Below are 19,613 nucleotides of genomic sequence, written 5' to 3' on the forward strand. Positions count from 1 at the left end.
GATGTTACCTGACCCCCATGTCCACCCTCAGGCCCTCCAGCTCCCCAGCCTGATTAACATTTGCATTAAGAGGCTGCGATCTGTTTGTCTTTATCCTCTTGCCCTGAGCCATACAAATGCACATTCTGAAAGCTTTTTATTATTGTGGTTAGGAACCGTCACAAATAAGAGGCTTTAATGGTAGATAAATCAACAGCCTTCATTAATGAATCTTCAAATGAGTGTGGAAAAAGAGAATCATAAAGTAGAGTCAAACCTAAGTGGGCAAAGCATTTGAGTATGGCACAGACAGCAGAATGAAGGGCCAGAGAAGTAGTCTGAAGTGACCACCCATCCCATCCCTTTCCCAGAAAACACAGCTGAGGGTCAAGTGCTGAGTTAATGGATCACAACAAGGCATTAACAGGAACTTCAGAAACAAGCCGTCCTGGTCAGGAGAAACAGCCACCGGGAAGAAGCAAGGACTTTGCTTCTTAGAACCCTAGGCTGGAGTCAGCTTGCATCTGAGCAGTTGCCCCAGGTTACCCATCATTCCTTTGTGCTGTGATCACAAAAATGGCTGCTAGAAATGAGGGCTCAGTTCAGCGTTTCAAACATGTGTTTAGACATTTTCTAATCAACTGTAGCGAAATCGCAAGCAAAAAGATAGCAAGGCCTGGGCTGCTTATAGATGACAGGTGGGCCACTGGGTCGGGGGGAGCACCAGAGAAGTGGGTTGTTCAAAAAGAGGAGGACCCAGGAGGACGGAGATTGACAGCATGGTCGGGCTTGGCCCAGATAGCACGTGGGGTACTGTGCCGCCTACGTGTTGTCTTAGAGAGAGGACCAGACAAGGTGGCCTGTGTCTGGAGAAGGCAAACTGGATAATGGAAGCTCGGAAGTGAAGTCAGCAGGAGGAATCCGTCGTAGAACCAAACTGGGCATTTGTCTGGAGAGAAGAGCTGTGACTGGTACATCCCTGGGAGCCCTATGAGGCTGGAGGAGGCTTTGGTGGTTTTTTTCTAGGTGGGCATGGATAGCATTGCTAAGCAGAAGTTGGCCGTGGTGATGCAGGCCTGGAATCATGGCTATTTAAGAAGTGGAGGCAGGAGGATTGAGGATTTGAGGCCAGCTTGGGCTATATGAGTCTGCACAGTAAGACCTTGTCTCAAAAAACAACAACAGAAACAAAGGCAGAAATTTCAGGATGATAGATTTTGTTGTGACAGGAGGAGGAATCTTTTAGCCATCAAGACTGTCCAAGAGTGTCTGTGTGTATATGTATATAACAATATGTATGTAACAATAATAATTACAGAGAAAGAAGTCATGAGTTTGAGAGGAAGTTGGGGTCATGGGACGAATTGAAGTGGGGAGAAAGAAGGGGCGGAAGTGATATACAAATAGGGGTTGTGTATAAAATTCTCAAAAGAATTGTTTGAACTGTCCGCTAATGCACTAGGCTTCTAATACACCATGAGAAAAATTCTTAGGACAATAATTAGGAGCATGCAACTGTGGAGATGCACACAGGGGTGTGGGACTGTTCACAGGAAGGCTGGACGATCAGGCGTGAGGGCGGCAGGAGGCAACTGGCCTGAGTCAAGTATGATTTTGCCTGTCCCAGAGGAGAATTTGTAGCTCTAAGAACTCAACCGAATTTGCATTGCGCTTTTGTTTATTGGATGTAAAGCAGTTTTACCTCTAGCAAGCCAGTGCATTGCAGAACAATGATACAACTTTCTTAAGAACTGTCTATCCAACACAGGCTCAAATTCCTTCCGTGGCTGTGATTACCACCAGTCTCTATGTCTATATACACGAAGCTGCTTGAGTCTTTCCAGAGGCAAGCCCAACAAAAATAAATCCAAGGCAAACTCCTCAGAGTTTCTAAAGGTTTTACTATAAGCGCATAAATGACAAATACATAAAATACGGCGAATGAATGCCATCACCATTTTGTCATCACCCTGCCGTAGGAGCTCAGCTGGACCTGTGTCGGGTCACCTGTACTGTTCACTCCAGCTGACATGTGTGTGCTAGCTACCACAGCCAGAGCCAGCATTCAGGTACGGAGTCTCAGAGGGTGAGGCAGCCCTTGTCAGAGAGTGGCCCTCAGCAGGTGTGAAGGGAGAATGGAGAAGCGCCTGCCCTTCCTATTTCCATCTATTGTTTACTCACTCTGCTGCTGGTCCAAAGACCTCCACCCATGTGTGGAGTCAGGCTTTGGCTCTGCTAGGTGCATGGGGTATTCTCTCCATGTACTGGGGCAACAGTTCCCCGCTTCTCCCCCCTGTGACTTTCCCTGTGTCTCCCCCCAACTCCCCGAGCCCACATCAAAGTGTCTGGTACTCGCTGTGGCTCCTGGGATGAGTGACTTTAGGCCTTTCCAGCTCACGGTACCTCCCCTTTCTACTGTAAGAGCAAATCCAGTTGATGTAGTTAATGAGAGACTTAAGCCTCTTACTTTCTGGAGTGTGGGTTTCTGGCATGTCCAGCACTTAGTTTGTTTCTTAACAGAGCACCATGTCTGTGCGGGAGGAATCCTCACAGGACTGCCTTTTCAGAGGTCATCTCATCCTCCCCTTCCCAGGGGTCACAGAAGTCTCCCTGTGATCCTTCTCTTGGGGCCTGTGGTGGACTGCAGACCGAATACTCTGCCCTCCTGATGTGTTGGCTTTTCTTGGGCTGCCTTTATATTTTCTCCTGTGTCCATTCTATTATCCTACCTCCTTCTCCTGGCACCCTCTCTTTCCTCTACCTGTTACCCTGCAGGGCAGTACTTAATGGTCACTCTGTGTAGTCCTCCCCTTTCTTTCCCAGTCACTGGAATCGTTTTGTTTTCTTGTCTCTGAACTGCCATGTGATTCTCAGGAGACAGCAGTGGGACAGTGTTTTTCAAAGGGTGATACCAAAATCCCAGCATAGGGATCACCTGGAACTCCTCCTTTTAAAAAATATTTATTTTGTATTTCTATGTGTATGAGTTGAGTGTCTGATTATATGTATGTGCACCATGTGCATGCAGTACCTGTGGAGGCCAGAAGAGGGCTCAGATCCCTTGGAACTGGAGTTTCAGGCAGTTGTGAGCCACCCTATTTGGGTGCTGGGAACCTGACCTGGGTATTCTGGAACAGCAGCCAGTGCTTTAACTGCTGAACTATCTCTCTAGCTCCTGGAACTCCTTAGAAAGAACAATTTTCTTCAGACTTTATGAACTGTAAACTCTAGGGCAAGGCTAGACAATGAAGATTTTGATTTGAGTTGAATTGAAGTACTACATCATTAGGAGGTACTTTGGAGCCCCTGAGAACTACCCAAGTCCTGCCTTCAACATTTTTGAGGAAAATACACCTCCTGTGAATATCAACTGGCCTCCAAATCACAAAGTCAAACTCTAGTGACTAAGGAAGGCCCATTCTCTCTACTGTTTTAGCCTAGTTTACAGCTCATGCATAATGTCTTCCCTTTTTTCCAAGGTTAACTTGAGGTTCCTTCTTTCCAACCAAGCACAAGAAGCCTCCTGCTCTTCAGTGCTAGAGGTGAGAAGCAGGAAGAGCAGCCTCTGCACGTGTTCGAGGCTCTTCCATTATCCTGGACACCCGCTGCCAGGGCAGAAACCTATTTTGACACATTTTACATCCACTCATGGCAGCACCTTTGCAAGTCAGGTACTTAACAGGCTATCTTAATGTCTGTGAAATAGCTATGCTAAATAATGTTGAACTTCCAAAGGCCTTCCCTTTAAAATCAGGAACTTGACCAACATGCCTCAGCATCATCATGGCTTTAATACTTCCCCTCCCCACTCCCATGTTTTAGTCAGTTTAGAAATCTAAACCAGTGATTTCAGAATCACATTTAGAAAAAAAGTGATTATTATTATAAAAAACAAGATAGCCTTAAAATTCACATATGGAGATCTAATAAGAGAATTCAGCAAATTTACCAGGTATATGGTATATAAAATCACTTGAACTCTTATTAATCATCAGTGACAAAAATGTATTCTTTGTGAAAAGATACTGATTATAATAATAACAAAAGTAACTTTCCCTGGGAATGAAAGGAATGAAAGATGTATAAGAACATTAAGGAGAAAAATTCTGAAAGTATGGACAGATAGGAAAGAAGTCTAATAAATGGAATGATCTGATGGGGTGAGGAACCACAGGAACCAACATTTTTAGGATTTTGGTCCTTCCCCAATTCAGCTATGACTTATCTCGTCTTTAATGAGAAATCTTAACAGGTGTGTAGTGTGTGTGTGTGTGTGTGTGTGTGTGTGTGTGTGTAAGTATACATGTGAACAACTTAACTACTTGATTTTCTAAAAACCATGGTGTTTGTGTCTATGTTGGGATAAGTACAGGTGCCCTCAGAGGCCAGAGGTATTGAATCTCCTAAAACTGGAGTCAGACAGTTGTGAGCCACCTGATGTGGGTGCTGGGAATCGAACTCAGCTCCTCTTGCAAGAACACAAGTGCTCTCAACTGCTGAGCCACCTCTCCGGGTCCAACTATTTGATTTTTAAAAGCTATATGGACAAGCAGAGGACTGAGAATAGTCGATATTCCTGGAGAAAAGGCTTGACCTCCCTGTTGCCAAAAATGAACTTTTTGGTGGAGTAACTGAGATTGTAATAATGGTGAGGGAGACCAACAGCACGGACAGACAAACAGCACAGACAGACAAGCAGCACAGACAGATAAACAGCACAGACAGGCTCTTTGCACACATAGAATCCCCACACTTGACAGATGGCCCCAAGCACTGGTGACCTGTGCCCAGATCACACACAAATACCAATTAGCTCAAACAGGCAAAATTTGGAACCCTTCAGAAGAAAATAGAGAATGTGGCTATGATTACAATTACAGATGTACTTTTTAAACGATAAAGGCAAAAACTCTAACAAAAGAAACGATGAACTCAGTTGTAGTAAGCCAAGGACTTGTGCACATGGATCTGCTTTTTTTTCACTCTGAAGTGCAAAGGACCAGCTGCCAGCTGGGAGGAGCGGTTGCTGCGCTGTACCGGAAGAAGACACATCTGCACACTAGAGCGCACTCCTGCCGAAAGGCAAACAGAAAGCAGTGTGCGTGCGCTGCACATCAACAGACATCCTATAGAGAACACGTGACGAGAAAGACGCACACACTCTTAGGAAATCAAATCACTACAGCGATTCAACGGTTGACAAGGATGTGCTTGAGTGTGTGCTCTGGCACACCTGTGGAGGAAGCTGAAGCCAAGGGAGATCATTTTGGATATTCACTTTGCGTCATCTACGAGCACGAAGACCTTTGGGCTCTATGCTTTTACTCTCCCTATAGGCTCTTGAACACCTACATTAACAATGTATTTAGGACTCTATATGTATATATATGCATGCAACAATGACTGATTACAGTTGTTGCTGAATGCATGCAACAATGAGGCCATGAACGTGAGAGAGGATGGGGAGGGTGTTGGGAGAGTCTGCAGGGAGGGAAGGGAGAGCAGGAACAATATAATTATGTTATAATCTCAAAAAACAACAGAAGTCATAAAACTAGCTGAAATTGGGGCTGGACAGATGGCTCAACCATTAACAGCACTGGCTGCTCTTCTGGAGAACTCAGGTTCCATTCCACGCACCCACAAGGTGGCTAGCAGCTGCAGCATGTAACTCCAGTTCTAGGGGATCCAATACCCTTTTCTGGGCTTCATGGGCACCAGAAATGCATATACTGCACAGACATGCACACAGGCAAAATATCTACATGCATAAAATCTTTAAAAAGAATAAAATAACTTAGATTAGTATTGGTTTTTATGGAACAGGAAAAATTCTATGTAACCTTTCTATTAGAATATTAATAAAACCAATAACTATCCTAATTATAAATAATAATTCAAGACATGTTAAATTTCATCTAGGCTGACAGTGGACTTGCTATGTATGATCCTCCTGCCTCTATCTCCTGAGTGTCGTGATTACTGGCATATAGAACCATCTCTAATTTATATGGTGCTGGGGATTGAACCCAGGGCTTTGTGCATGCGAGGTGAGTTTTCAACTAACTGAGCTACATCCCCAGCCTCAAGACATATTAAATTTCTAACAATATAAAAACTCATCTTTTAGAAAAGAGAAAGATAAGAGAGAGAGGGAGAGAGAGAGGGAGAGAGAGAGAGAGAGAGAGAGAGAGAGAGAGAGAGAGAGAGAGAGAGAGAGAGAGAATGTGTGTGTGTGATGTGCTGGAAACTGAACCCAAGGTCATTCACATGCAAAGCAAACAGACGTTTCAAAGAATGTTGAGGAAGCTGCCTTAGGACCGGATGACTGAAGAGCAGGACAGACTGTATGTTAACAGCCCCTTCAGAACAGAGCACCGGGCTGAATGAGCCGTGGTGAGAAGCTGCGGTAGTGGCTTCCTTCCTGAGATGCCGGCTGGCCACTGCGGTACTGTGGTGGAGAGAACATTTATGTGTTGGGAAACATCTGTGATGAACAGTGTGGCTGCTGGGTGTGTGGACCAATTAATTCCCTTCTTTGCCAGTTGCATATGAGTTAATGTGCATGGCCGCTCCACAAGAGACTGAACAGGGAGATGTCACATGACTACAAAGAACACGAAATCAAGGAATTCAGAAATGGCTGGTTACCTCTTTCTAGGAACAGACAGGAAGGATTTGATTGGGAAATGCAAGCGTCCATTTTGGTTGTTTTCCTTTAAGATAGATAGAAGATAAATAGACAGACAGACCTATAGATAGGTAAAAATGGCTTATTTCATGGTAAAAAAAATTCAGGCAAAATTTTCACAATAAAAAGTTAAGAAGGTATAAACAAATGATCAAAAATTGAACTTAGCTAAATAACTTACTAAGAAAGAAAACTAGTATATTTTGGCTTAAAAACAATCTTTTAAAGTGAAAAACATACAATAATGCAGGGGGAAAAAGAGAGGTAAAAAGGTTAGAATCTTCTAAAAAGTCTGTCACCAAGACACCTTATTTTGATGACTCTGTATTTACGTACCTGGCTACACAGAGCTTGGGCCATATTATGCATCCCGGCCTAAAACATAGTTTTTTCATTTCACAATGTGTGTTTATTATCATAAATACATAATGATTATATTTAATGAATTCACAGTGGTTCACAGTAGGCATGACTCAAAAAATCATAGCAAGCCATCTATACTGGGGAGTTAAACATTTTATTTTGTTACAGTTATTTATTATTATTATTTTCTGAGACAGGGTTGTTTTTGTGTAGCCCTGGCTATCCTGGAACTTGTTCTGTAGATCAGGCTGGCCTCTTGCCTCCTGAGCGCTGGGACTAAGGGTGTGGCTCAAATTTGTGTATGAGACAGACTCACTCTGCACCTCAGGATGATCTCAAACTCCCTATCGTCCAGCTTTGGCTCCTCAAGTGCGGGATTACAGGTACACCACCATTCTGGCTTCAAATACTTCTTTGATGTTAGGATTCACTCCAAGAGTAGAAAAAACCTGTGTCTTGAATTCGTTGGGGGTTGGGGGTGCAGAGATAATGTGTTCCTCATAAAAATTGATCGTGTTTCTCTTCAACCAACACTTTTTTTTGTATAGAAGGGCTGCTGATCTATTTCCCGTGTTGCTTTGTGTTCCGGGTTTAGCCTGCTCCTCCTGTGATTGGTGGAGCTCTAAAGAGGGCGGGACTCAAACGTTCTAACCCACCCTCAGGGGGCTGAGTGGTAAGGCTTGAGATGTGAGGAAAACGCTCTAAGGAAGTGTGAAGCAAAGGTTTAAATTGCTGGGCAAAGGATTACTGAGGGAAGCAGCCACGGAGGGCTCAAACAGACAGGAGACACGGGGGTGGGTCTTCTAGATACAGAAATGGGGAGGGGTGGGATCAAGGAAGGAAGTCGGCAGAAACCCGACCAAAGGAAAGAAAAGTAAAGCTGAAGGAGGAATGGAGGACAGGTACTTCCCGAAGGACTTCCCAGAGTTGGAGGGAAGCGAGTTGATGAGATGGGTGGAGATCCTGTGAGCCGAAGATGTGAAATGTTGGGAGGTGACCTGGGGCAGGAAACTGAAGAACAGAGGAACAAGGCAGAACTAACATAGGCCTTCGTTAGGGAAGCAACAGGTCCCTAAAGACAGAGAAACCAGCATCCACTGCCTAGATAGGAGCTTGGGGGCTGTGGGAGCAAGGTGGGTAAGATGGGAGGCCGGGTGGTTAGGAACAGCGGACAAAGACCTACACTATGTTCTTTTTTTGTTTGTTTGTTTGTTTGTTATTCTGTTTCTTTTGTTGTTTGCTGTTACAGGCTCTTGATGTGTATCCTGGTCTAGCCTGGAGCTTACGATGTAGTGCAGGCTGGCTGCAGCAAGATCTTACCTCAGTCTCCTGACTGTGTACTACCATGACTGATTTAAAATTCCTAATTAACAGCATGGGATTTCTTTCAGTGGAAAGAGGAACATATCTGCTACTCAAGAGGAAAAGGTGTGGGGTGCCAGGACAAATCATGTAGTGGAAGGAGGTAGAAAAAACAGCTTAGGTTGTGAAAAGGATTTTGATCCAACAGTTAATGAGCCGCCCAAGGACACACTGCCAGACCAGAGCTTAGTTTTGTGCAGATGTTTTTCAGAATGAATGATTATTTTCCAAACTCGGCCTGTTAGGACAGTGGCCAAGAGAACCTACCAGGGAGGTGGACTTGTTAGTGCAAAATGACTGGAAATGACCAAGATGGAGTTCCAAAGATGCTGAACCCAAAGATGGATGCTGAGAGGTCATAAGCTTCCTGTATAAAATGGTAAAGTTCTGGGGATCCAATGGAAGAGTTCTCCCATGACACGGTGGAACAACAGAGCACATACCAACAAACCAAACCTGCTGGATGCAGGGAGGGGACAAAGAAGGAGAGACCTGGCCTGTAGTTTGTCTTTTTCCTGTGTTTGGATTGCACCAGGATGAGAGGAAGGGAGGGAGAAGAGAGAAAGTGAAGACCGAGGGAGGAGGGGGCCGTTGAGAGCCTCCTCGGGGCTCCTCTAACGGACCTGCAGATGCAGGAGATGAGCCCTGCCTTGTGGGAGCTCAAATCCAATGAAGAAAACAAAGTCCCTCATCATGAAACACACACACACACACACACACACACACACACACACACACACACACACGATGAATTACGTAGGAGAAACAGGGCAGCTGGTGTGCATGGTGAGCGGGCGTTCCTGGGAACAGCTTCCTGGTTGTAGACGGTTTCTGAGAACTCTGGACAGTTGCTGCTTCGAAAGGAGGTTCCAGATTGTGAATGAGCCAGGAAGGGAGAAGCCAGGCATGGCTGCGAAGGCATGCAGAATGCAGATGTGGTCACATTGCCACCACTGAAAAGCAGGGCCTTGGACTTGGGGACCAGAAGGACTATGTCTACCACCCAAATACAGGATGCCCCATGTTCCTGGTTTCTCACCTTAATTCCTTCCCTTCAGGGCAGTTGAGGGGATGAAAAACATCAAATGAAAAAAAAAGACAAGTATTTCTGACATGTAATAGATGCTCCGAGTCACTGTATTATAGCACTACTCATAGGTATTAAGGTACTGGCTAGAAATGGGAGGAGAGAAAAATGACGACATTGGAAATTTAGAAACTTCAGGAATGAAAGTGTTGAATAGTATCAGAGCCACTAAAAGACGAAGCAGGTAGAGCAGGGTTGTGAGAGGGTGGTCCACAGACCATCATCACCGTCATCTCCTGGGAGCTGTAGGAACCACAGACATTGGGCTCCACCCCAGGCTGCCTCAATCAGAGTTCCAATGGGTGGAAATCAGCAATCTACATGTCATAACACGATCCTCTTATATCACCTTAAAATCAGAGAGCACTGGAGAAGAGGACTTAGAAAGGTCCTTGGCCAAGAGATGAATCCAAAATAGATATTCTCCACTCACGTGTGACTGCGAACCCATCTCCTCACCTGTGAGGGAGACTCCTCAGCTTACAAAGGAAGCCTTGGAGATTCTCCAAGGAAAACAGCAGTTAAGAAAGAATTAGGGTTGATCCCAGCTGCTGAGTCTAGCCACAGGAAGTGGAGTGCATGCATTTGGGTTAGTCTTGTACATTTGGGGGCTAAGACACAAAACATCTTGACATTTTTAGAGCTTTGAGAATTTTGAAGTAATGGACTTCTACTGGTCCATTTAACTTACTTATCAATCCCACATAACAGATATGCTTAGCGTGCCCCGTCTGTACGGAAAGTGGTGGAGAGATCTCTATGGCGTGTCAGAGGCTGGATTTGAACCCAGTGGGTGACACCAGAGTCCACGACTTCAGCTGCTAGCTGGTACTCTTTTGTGCACACTATAACACAGTTAGCCACTCCACCAGCACTGGAAGCATAGGTTACCCTCAGTGGCTCCCTTTCAGATAACACTCTGAAGAGAACCTCTGGTCACAAGTCTGATGGAGTTTCTGATGAGTTCTCTATGAGAGAGTCCCAGAAATAGAAGTCCTTGGTCAGAAGCGATGCATAGTTTTGAGATTTTTATTACTATATATTAATTGTATATAACAATAGATCTCGTTATATTTCTGTATGTGTGTATACATTTTTTTCTTATTATATCCATGCCCGGTTCCTCTTCTTTGTCACCCCCTCACTGTTGCTGATCACCTTGCCAACTAGCTACCTTCTACTTTCCTTTTAACATTTTATTTAAGTGTGTGGGAGTTTTGCCTGCATGGATGTCTATGCACCATGTGTGTGCCATGCCATGCAGGCCAGAAGGGATCAGATCCTCTGGAACTGGGATTACAGACAGTTGTGGATTACCAGGTGGGTGCTGGGAACCAAACCCAGGTCCTCTGGAAGAGCAGCCAGTGCTCTTAACCGCTGAGCCGCCTCTCCAGCCCTCTCCTTCTGCGACTTGTGTATCTTTTATTTATTTTCTTTTTCTGGTTATCCAGTGAGTTCCGTTAGGGTTGCTTACAGGAGCATGGGTAATTTACCAGTGCCTACAGCACTTAAAAACAGGTCACTCAAACATGTACCTTTCTCAAATCTTCAGGGAGAGGTAGGGCCCTATGATCCCCTGCCTCCTCATTTATAAGGGCGTTTCTAAGCCGTGTTTTGTGCAGGTAATCACAGCCGCTGTGTGATCAACAGCCATGTCCTACCTGGAAGTCAGATGTCCACACTGGTCCCTTCTACCTTCCTTCACTCTTATATTTCTGTCCCTTCTTCCTTGATAGAGCCCTGGGCCTTTGGGGTGATATAAGAAGCTGTGAGAAGTTCCAAGGCAGATGTTTTCTAGATAGTCTGGTCTGAGATTACATTGTCTGTAACACCTTAGTTTACCTGATAAGCCTACTGGTATCTTCATTTAAAAATGTTTTCTGGCGCTGAAGACATGACTTAGCTTTAAGAGCACTTTTTGTTGCTCTTCCGGAGGACCTGGGTTCGATTCCCAGCATGATGGCCTAGAGCCGATGGTAACTCCAGGTTCAGCGAATCAGATGCCCTCTTCTGGTCTCAGAGGACACTGCATGCATGTGGTGCAGGCACAACACCAGTACACATGAAGTAAAAGTAAAAAAAAGTTTACTATTTTCATTCAAGCTGAGTTAGTACACCTAAAAAACTTCCCAAACTGTATTTTATTGGAGTAAGAATGTTTAATATTAGAGCTATCCTCTTAACATTTTAATTTTATTATTTCTTTTACTTGACTTTTAAAATTGTTACTTTTATAATTTGATCATTTTATGCATGTATATAGTTTATTCTGATTACTCTCTCCCCGTTTCCTACCTCCTTTCCTAGTTAACATATTTTTATGTCTTGTTACCCAGTGTGCTTCCTCATCTGAAAACTGCTACACCCTTGGTTTATCTTTTAAAAATCATGTTCTTAAAAGTTTTTGTTAAATTCTTTGTGTTCTTTACACATTTTTTTTTTGAGACAGAATCTCATACCCCAGGTTGGTCTTGAACTTGTTAAAGAGCCAAGAATGACCTTGAACTCTTGATCCTCTGTGTCTCAAAGGGATGGGATGACAGATGTGCCTTCCCAGGCCTGGGTCAGTGTGGCTGGGGAGCAAACCAGGGCTGTGTCCATGTGAGGCACGCCCTCTGCCACCTGAGCTACCTCCCCAGCCCACACATTAAAAAAAGACAACGGATCATTTGTCAACAGTTCAAATATTTATGCGATAAAATATAGTAATATTTCCCTCCAAACTTCTATTACTTTCATTCTTAGAACTTCTTCACCTTCATAAAGTGTCCACTGCTTTCCTCTCTATAAAGTAGAACCTTTCCAAACATTCAAATTCTGGTTTTAATTTGGATCAGTGACTTGAGTATATTTATAACAATAAGCTTATGTCTTCAGCGCTACAGAAACACCATTATTGAAGGTGAACAGTCTTTGTGCTCCACCAGACCTGCATTAGATGAAGAGACAATCAGGTGTGGGGAGAGCAGGTACTAGGATGGCATGGAGCCAGCCTCGTCAGCCAGATTTTGGCAAGCTATTCTACCTTCCAGAGTCCTGGTATCCTAGTATGTAAAATAAAGATGATGGTACCTTTTTTGCGGGGGTGGGGTGTCATTTTCCTGGGACACTGATGTTCTGATGGCCAATGAGTTAACAGAGTCCTCTCCCAGTCACCATCTGTGACATTGCAACATGAAAGTCTACAGAACTGAGATTCAATGGTTTACAAGTCATACATTCACTTGCTCTCTGATTAACTGATTCCTCTGGCCCCTCCAAGGTTCCAGAGTCTATGTGGGACCCTGGAGCTTTGGTGTTGAGTAAGGCTCATGACAACCAACGTCCTGGGTAAAATGAATAAACTTGGTTCAGAGGGCAGGAAAACAGGCCCAGAGAAAAACATGCGATGTGGAGCTTGGCTGGGAGCCCAGACAGTCCAGTTCCAGAGCCCCATTTTTACCTGCTGTCCGACACAGCCTTTCAGAAGAGGAGGGTGAAAACTGGCCGATGGCATGGAACAGAAACAGTTTGGAAATACTGGTCACTTTTAGGGGTAGAGAAAGAAGCCATCCGGTCCCCTTGTCACCACCTTTTTCTCTCATCCATAAACAGCACAAAAGTAGGCAGCCCTAACTCCATATACTGATGGGAAAGAATTCTCAATCTTGTGCACTGGGGGGGGGGGGGGGGTCTAATGCTGCGGTCCTGGACCTCGGAACAGGCTTCTTTAGCCTACCCTTGCTTTTCCAGAGCAGTGGGCACCCACCCTTTCCCACAGAACATCTTTGCCTCTTCCAGGCAGCACCAACTCAGTCTGCTACACAGAAGAGATGAACTAAACTGAGGCCTTAGGTTACAGAACATTAAGGAATACTATGTGATAAATAAAGCGTAAGAAGAGGAAAACTAACTTTTTCCTAAGGACAAACAGGTCACGGAGATGGGGGTGGGATGCTACAATCTCCTTGAGCCTGAGTGCTTTCCTTTTTTGTGTGTGAGGGAAAGGACGGTACCAGGGAACAGGGCTTGCGACAAGCGTTACAGACAACATGGAAGAAAGAAGTCGAATGACTTCATTTTCCTCTTTGGTGGTGATTTTGCTTAGTGTGTGAAAGACCTGTTGACAGAGGAGTAGCTAAAATTAGTCTCTTCTCGGCAGGCATCGGATTACCTTCGCTTCCACCAGCCCTGATAAGCCCTGGAAGAAAACAGGTTCCTACCGGGCTCCCAGGGGAAAAATCAATTATAGATTTGAGACACATACAGGAAAGTTAATCCAACTTAAGAAATCTTCACTCGTCTTGCTTTTTTCAATGAAAGGAAAGCGGTGTGAGGATTGTGTGAGCCAAAGGCTAAGGGCTAGATAAGCACTTAGCACATGTATACACACACTTTTCTCTCTTTTTGTCTTAATTTTTTTTCCTTTTTCTTCTTTTAATGAGACAAGGTCTCTCTGCTAGACCATCCATGGCAGAGGCTGACTAGTTTTTCCTCAGTTCCATGTAGTCTGCTCCCTCGGTCGCCTCTGCCTGATTACAGTGTTTACTCATTTCTGAGGCTCAATACAGTTGTTTGAGCAACTAAATCTAACAGTACACATTTAATGAGCTAGTATCTATCTATCTATCTATCTATCTATCTATCTATCTATCTATCTATCTATCTATCTATCTATCTATCTATCTCTATTTAATGTTTTACACCAAAGCCCAGGCTGGTGACAATCCTCCTGTTTCAGCTTCCCAAGTGCTGGGATTACAGGTGTGAACCACCCCATCCAGCTTCTCATTGGTTTTTAACAAGTTTGTGCTAGAACTTCAGTCAGTGCTTATTAGATTGTAGGGTCACTTAAGAAAAAAAGGGGGCCAGGTGTGGTGGCACACACCTTTAATCCCAGGAATTAAATCCCAGAACTTGGGAGACAGAGGCAGGTGGATCTCTGCGAATTCGAGGCCAGTCTGCTCTACATGGTGAGTTCCAAGACAGCCGGGGCTACACAGAGAGAGACCCTGTCTCATTAAAAGAAGAAAAAGAAAAAAAAAAATAAGAAAAGACAAAAAGAGAGAAAAGTGTGTGTATAAGTGTGAGAACTGCCCCGGGCATGACAGAGGGTTATATGTGCTTCACGGCCGTGGTGAGCAGTAGGTGAAACTTCATGTTCACTCACCTGAACCGAAGCCAGAGGTTGGGGCAGGGGAGGAGATTACATTTGTTAGGAATCAGTAGACCTTCTTGATCTTATTTTATTTAAGATGTATTTTTATTTTATATGCATGTGTGAATGCCTGCGTGTGTATGTGTATCATGGGCATGCCTGATGCCTCAGGGGCCAGAAGAGAGCCTTGGATGCCCTGGAAGTGGAGTTATAGGCAGTTGGAAGCTTCCAAGTTGGGGCTGGGAACAGAACCCTGGTCCTCTGCAAGAGTGAGTGCTCTTAACTACTGAACCATCTCTCCCATCCCCCACCCCCTGATTCTATCTTATACATTAGAATCAGTCAACCGCACATACGCACTGCCCAGGTTTCTGTTTCCCGATCCTGGGGAATGCCTACATTCCCTTTGTTTACGGCAAGATCACTTGGATGAGAGGCATCCACACTCTACTCTCTCTCTTCCTCGTTTCCCACTTGCAAAGAGTCACTGAGTACTGTGCCTCAGTCTACATGGAAGAAGCATTTGCCTATTTATATTTCAATACCACTGCCCCTAGCGTTCAGGATATGGTTATCATAATCAGAGGGGTTTTGGTAACTTCAAATGGAGTCATCTGAGTCCCGTTGGTCAGCACCTCTTTATTCTTTGTACCTTGTTTGTTTGAACCACGTAACAAATCCCGGAGTCTGGCACCTTATAGCAAAGCTTTGTTATTGTTTTTTCTCCCCATGACAGAGTTTCTCTGTGTGGCCCTGGCTGTCCTAGAATTCATCTTTAGACCAGGCTGGTCTCAAACTCACAGAGATCCGGCTGCCTCTGCCTCCCGAGTGCTGGGCTTAAAGGTGTGTGCCACCACAAAAACCTAAGCTTAAGGCAGCTTGGGTTTTTGTTAACAATGGCTTTTGTTTTCCCACAGGAACCTCACTCTGCTAACACTCTCTTCTCTTTCCTTAACTGATAGAAGTACTTCATCTTTCAAGATTCAACTCAAGTGGCGCCTCTTTCACCAGCTTCCTCCTTGGTTGGTTTAGTTGACCACACTCCTCCCCTGTACCTGCTAATGATGCCTCCACAGAGCAAACATAATACTCCCTGCCTGTATAACTTCTGCCCCTAAGAGAACGGATGGACTCCTTTAAATGCTGGAACTGTGGCTTTCGAATCCATTTTAGCCACAATGGTTAGTTAGCATAGTTCTGTGCACATAGAAGGTTTACTGAAGATAATGTTCAGTGAATGAAAGTATTTGTTTGAACATGAAGCACACTGCTTTTTAGAGTATCCAAGAAATTACATTGTGAGATTTTTATTCATTTGCAGCATCATGGCAATTGGTAACACACACATACACACATTTACCTTTACTAAAAAGCCAATTATGAAGATTTAGAGTAACTCAAATACTAAGTTTTTAAATACCCCCTCTTCTGAAAATGCAAGGAGTGGGGATGTGGCTCAGGGCAGAGTTCATGCTTTGCATGTGCAAGGTTAGGGATTAGTTTCCAGGGAAGTTGTGTGTGTGTGTGTGTGTGTGTGTGTGTGTGTGTGTGTGTGTGTGTAGGAGGACACATCTTTCCATGAGAGTAATAGATAGGCATAGAGGGGCGGTCTTTACAGTCCACCCGCCGAAGCTATTTTTACCTGGGGTGCTATTCAGTGATAACACTGAACTGTCACCAAATAAGCAGCATCAGCATTATCTCCGTATTTACCTTCTCAACGGGGAAGTGGATGATTCACATTTAAACCGCAATGCACATTTTATTGTGTACAATAAAATGAAACAGTAGGAATTAAGTTAATCTGAACACTTAATTTAAAAGCAAGAATCAGAGCAATGGAAAAACCACAGCCAACTAGAGACAACACACCCAGCCTGTGACGACAGGACACGCTTTCCCCACGTGCCGGGAACACCAACTGCATGTGGACACACATCAAGTGATAAATGCTTGGTCGCAGTCAGTCTGCTTGGTGACCAGTGGACAAATACCATTCCTAACTGAAAAACAGTCTGACTTAAAAATCAGATCACCTTCACAGTCCCAGACCACCCAAGAACCTCAGCAGGGGGAGCTGTTCTTGAGAAAGCCTTCTCAGGTCTCACAGTCCCATGCATCCACATCCGCAGAGCACATTGTGTCTTTCCCTTGGAGGGCTTATTTTAGCTTGCAATCACATACTTGATAATCGAGTTACTAACAGCTGTCTTCCCCAAGCATCTGTAAGCACCAGGAAGGCAGGGGCCTTGTCAGGTCTTATTAACTGTTGTGTCTTATTTACCCAGGAATTGGCGTATAGCTAGGCTCTACACTGTAAGTGGATTCTGATGCTTTTTACATTTTATCCATCCATGTCTCTTGCTTATAAATCATGCACAACCCCTCATCAGTCTTGACCTTGCACCCAGTCCGTTCATCTTCATTCCCTCGTTACAACATCACCCTTACTTCCTTAGAAGGGGTCACGTCTAATGGCGTGAACTTTGTGGGGTCCAGATTAAGATGGCAGCACAAAGAAAAATGAAGCTAACAAAGGACATGGCTGGAGGAGATCGAGCTTAAACAGTTTACACCGCTTCTAAAGACCCTCTTAATTCAGTGAAAAAGAAGACCAACTACTCTGTTTTAACCTACAAAAACGGCTTGATCTGTTGTTGATCCTGGAAAAGAGTTGATGGTGTAGATTATCAACATGAAGACCACATGTGTGGTCCCTTAGCAAAACCACTCGGGGGCTGTTCCTGGATGACAGAGCCTGGCTCAGGATTCCTCTTCCTTCACAGATGCTGGCCTGCAGTTCACTCACTGTTTTCCTGGTCTCCTCCATTCCTCCTTTGTGTCTTCTCTGTCCCCCACTGACTATCACAGAGCCTTGCCTCATCCACAGGACCAGCTTAAAACTTACTTGGTGAGATTCTGTTTTCAACTCTGGACTACAGAGAGTTTGGGGAGTCAGACTTCCTGAGCTTCCCTCAGCAGTGCGCTGCACCACCTTACTGTGCCGGGAAAGCCTGGCAAAGAACAGGTGGGCAGGAAACTTTTCAGGAGCTCTTCCTCAGCCTGCCTCCCTCCAGTCTCAGGAAGGCAAGTAAACCAGTCTTGCCCTGAGCTGGTTCCCTGAGCTGGTTCTTTCACAGACCACTGCTGTGAAAGACCTGGAGAGCCACACAGGCAGTCTGTTCCTGAGGAGGAATACTGGGGATGAGGGAGATGGGTTGACCATGCTTTTCTGGTACGTTGCTTAGGCAGGAAGGAGGGAGATAATCAGAATGGAATAGAGCAAGTACAGAGAGGAAGCACCCGTGTTAGGAAGGAGGAAGGAAATCAGTCTCTAGACCACATGCATTGGTGTTATGTGCACATATTATCAATCAAAAACTACAAGGTCAAAATAATAACTTCACCAATGTACCCATTTCTTATTTCCAAGGAATATGGAGGCTGATAACCAGACGCCCTAATTTGGAGCCACTGAGGCAAGCACCTTGGTAGCGAAGTTGGTCACACTCACACACACACACACACACACACACACACACACACACACACACACACACGAGAGAGAGAGAGAGAGAGAGAGAGAGAGAAAGAGAGAGAGAGAGAGAGAGAGAGAGAGAGAGAGAGAGAGAGAGAGAGAGACTCACGCACACACTGCAGAAAGATGTCTTTCTTCTTGACACTGGGAAAAGTTCTTTCTGACCCTGTCACAGGGAGCAAAGAAACGGAGCCACAAGACACACCCCACATCCCTGTTTTTTAGTGTGATCTCCTATTCATCCTCGCGGGCCATCCCGGAGCCCGGCATTCTGGGCTTCCAGGTCTGAGCTGCTACTGCTTGCCACTCCAAGACCTCGTTAAAACCCCCTCTGTTAGTCGGGTTCCTAGTGCCCTCACTCCTGGTGTCCCCTGGTCCTACCTGGAGTCCTTGTCCCGGCTCCTTCCACAGGGACACCTGCCGACCCGCTGTCTCCCCAGGACCTGCTGGATGCTGAGCTCAGGATGTCGCACCAGCACGGTTTGCGATGTTAAGTTCAATGTGTTGAAGTGGCGTGCTATATCACCTGGAGCTCCAGGCGATCGCCTTAGGTCAAGCCACCGCGTCCCGCAGACCCTCTGACAGCCACCGCGACCCGGCCCGGGGCTCCGCCCCTTGTCTGCTCCCCGCCTGCGGACCTCCTGGGGTCCCCGGGCCCCAGGACCCTCGGAGCAGACTTACTGTCAGAGCGCTAGTCCCGTCTGGAGCTGCCCAGGCTCCCTCGATCTCTCTGGTCAGCGGGAGTTGAGCTGTGCTCTCCGGAGCCAGGCGCTGCGGGCGCGACGTCCCAACCCCCCAAGCCACCCGTCGGGTCTGGTACCTGGGGGACCGGGATCCAGCGCTCAGGTTTTCTTGTCTGCGATGAGATGCTAGGATCTCCCAGGCCTCCGATCCTCAGATCCTGCTCCTGCCGCCGGGAAGACCCCCTTCCCGCTCCTCTCTGGAGATGGAAAGGGAATTACAAGGCGACGTCCTGTGCCAGAGGACGGGGCACTTTTTTCCTAACAAAGATCCAGAAACTCACAGTATAATAAACACTCTCAGGCGGTCTGCTAGAATCCAGGGTTGCCTCAGCGGGCTGCGCGCGAACAGCTCCCTCCCTCCACTGTCCCAGAGGATCAGGTAAGCCTTGCCCCTGCACCGGGGTGTGCTCCTTGAAGGCAGGAGCCCAGCCTGGCTCATAGCTGTTCTCAGGCTCTGGCACAGGGCCTGCCACTCATCATGACACTCGGATGAAGTGGAAAATCAATTTATTTGATAGAAAACCAGCTTTTGCTTCTCAGCCCTAAAACCTACTTACTCCTTTGGGTAGGCAATTTGATAGCTAATACACACACACACACACACACACACACACACATCAAACAACTGACTAAACCAATAAATAAAGAGAACAAAAAAGTTTGTTTGCAGTAATTTGTAGTAATTTCCAGAACAAAATGTTTAGATGCAAATG

General features: G+C 45.5%; 1 protein-coding gene across 1 annotated transcript in view; it reads right to left on the reverse strand.

Annotated features, from left to right (window-relative positions):
* Casr (calcium sensing receptor) overlaps positions 1 to 19,311 on the reverse strand; it is a 76,256-nt gene extending 56,945 nt beyond the window's left edge. The window contains exons 1-2 of the mRNA XM_076548816.1: positions 19,182 to 19,311; positions 18,978 to 19,097 (exon numbers count right to left, since the gene is read on the reverse strand). The gene's annotated coding sequence lies outside the window, so the exon portion shown is untranslated. The remainder of the gene's footprint in view (positions 1 to 18,977; positions 19,098 to 19,181) is intronic.
* Positions 19,312 to 19,613: the final 302 nt, after the last annotated feature.

The sequence above is a fragment of the Peromyscus maniculatus genome, chromosome 12 (genome assembly GCF_049852395.1).
Source record: "Peromyscus maniculatus bairdii isolate BWxNUB_F1_BW_parent chromosome 12, HU_Pman_BW_mat_3.1, whole genome shotgun sequence".
Lineage (NCBI taxonomy): Eukaryota > Metazoa > Chordata > Mammalia > Rodentia > Cricetidae > Peromyscus > Peromyscus maniculatus.